The following is a 2,321-nucleotide window of genomic DNA, read 5'->3' on the forward strand; positions in this document are numbered from 1 at the left end:
CAATAAGAGAAGAATATTGGAGAGAAATACTCTAGTGACAAGTTATATAATACGGCCATGTTATAGCCTTTCTTGTACATTCCTCAAAAACTTCTGTTACTGGCTATTGCAGGAGTCACATAACTACTGATGATCACTGCTGTTCGGGTGTTTTCAGAATATGCCACCAATAAGCCTACAGGATCTCCATGCTGGAGAAAGCAGACTCATTCAAAGCATGGAATTATCATGCTGTGAGGAACTTAAGCTGGTGATGTCACGAGAACTGAAGTCAGTGGAGGAACACAGGGATTGATAAAGTTACGAAACACCTTCTAGAATCACACTCACAGTCACACTGCAGAGATCCTGTCATTTAAAAAGGAAGCTCGACATTTCATTTAAAAGGTCGTGCAATATAAAACTTTAAAGAGGAAGATCTAGAACTGAAGTCAGTTTTCCAAAGTCAAATGGTTCTGGTTTTGAGCATGAGTCACTCCATGCCACTCATCTCCTGCTTTTAAAGTCCTGTACCCTGTGCAAATACCCCCAAAAACTTCAGGGGTGGAAAGAGGAAGTCTGCTGAAGCGCTGTTCTTCAAATAGAAAGTTCCTGTAGCTGTTAATTTGTAGCAGTGACTGGAATAAGAAGTTCTTTAGTGCTCTGCAGGAGAAGGTTGCTCTCAGTTGCATGAATAGGTTCCACCTGGCCTCACAGCATCACATTTCCCGCTGCAAAGAAAAGACAGAACACAGATGCAGATGGTTGTGTTGTTCAGACAAGTCCTATGAATACAGCTTTACTTTCCAGAGTCTCACAGATGTTCATCAGGAAGAGGTGCTCATGGTGGCTCTCAGTCCCTTTTCCCCAAAGCCTTCTGCACTTGAACACCTGATCCTTTGTCCCTCCCCACTGCCACAAACCTAGCATCGGCCACTCACTCTGCAGCCCACAGCCCTTCCTTTACTTTCCTCCTAGCCCTTAAAAAAGTTACCCTCCATTCAGCCTCCTAACCTCTAGTTACTCTAGAGTCATAGGTGTGGCAGCTCCCCCTTTACCCAGTAAGTATTTTCTGCAAACCTTCCAACTTGTCCTGGCCACTGGCACAGTGCACTACACCACACATCAGCTCTTAGCACATTGGACTAGACTTCCTCCACCTTGTTCAGACACCCCTGGGAGATTAAGAAAGAGAAGACATATCCCAAAATCTTCAAGTATTAGCTAAGAGCACATGAAGAGGTGTGCATGACAGCCGTCATTCAAGCACCTGTCTAGATTTGCATGTCAATATTTTGAGACGAGAAACAAAGTGTCTGGTCTAAAGGCCTTCAGACTCAGCAGAAAGGCTCCCAGGGAACTCTCCAGCTAACCTCAGTTTGATCACGCTACTTTAATACACCACAAACTCTGGAGTAGCTCAGACTATGAAATACTGATATATAGTCATTTTAATAGTTCTGTTCCTACGGGAAGCAGCAATTGCCAAGATCTTATCATGGGCTACAGAAGTGCACAGTAATCTATCTACTGAGGCAGTCACATTAAGGAAAGCAATTCACAAGTATATAAAGACTTAAATAAAGTAGTTTTAGCTTAAGAGTTTAAAAAAAGAGAGTATTTCCTCTTAAAGCTAGCACTGAAAATGATGACACTACTGTAAAAGGTGGAAGAGTAAAAAACAAAGTTACAGTAAAGTCAAGTGAAAGCTGCTGTTTTCTGAGATGTCATTACAGGCTGGTTTCAGAATGGAAATACCCCAACAATTATATGTGCTGTCATAGACCAGTAGGGAAGACCAGAGAAAATCAGGTATTACTAAGGGATACACAATAAACAGCTACTTTACACAACAGAGAAAAGGTCTTCAGATCCCAGTGTGTAAAGGGAGCAAACCGAGCCATTGAGGAGCAGCATACCAACTCCTCAACAAAAGAGCCTTGCTAAGATACACAAAGCATACATAGATCAACTGTTCATCCAACCCACTTTGACAAGGAAGGTAAGATTTCTTATCATATATTAATCTTTACATGAGGATAGTTGGACAAAAATGAAAAACGAGGATGCAATTTGTAGGCAAGAAGAAGTTAATCTAAAGACCAGTTAAATGAACAGACATTTCTATCATGTATTAACAACGAGCTGCAGAATTTTAGCCAGATAAACCAAATACATCTACATCTTAATACTCTTTTAAAACATCTGATCTAATCTCTCAGTTTTGCTTTCAAGTAAAGTATGGCAGTATTGATTTGCTTATTAATCTCCCTCCAAAAACGCCAGTGGGCTGGTACGCCAAACTTCTTCCCAAGGTCAAGCAGCATGGAAAGAGAGGGAAA

This window comes from Merops nubicus, unplaced genomic scaffold (assembly GCF_000691845.1).
Source record: "Merops nubicus isolate BGI_N331 unplaced genomic scaffold, ASM69184v1 scaffold6580, whole genome shotgun sequence".
NCBI classification, from domain to species: domain Eukaryota; kingdom Metazoa; phylum Chordata; class Aves; order Coraciiformes; family Meropidae; genus Merops; species Merops nubicus.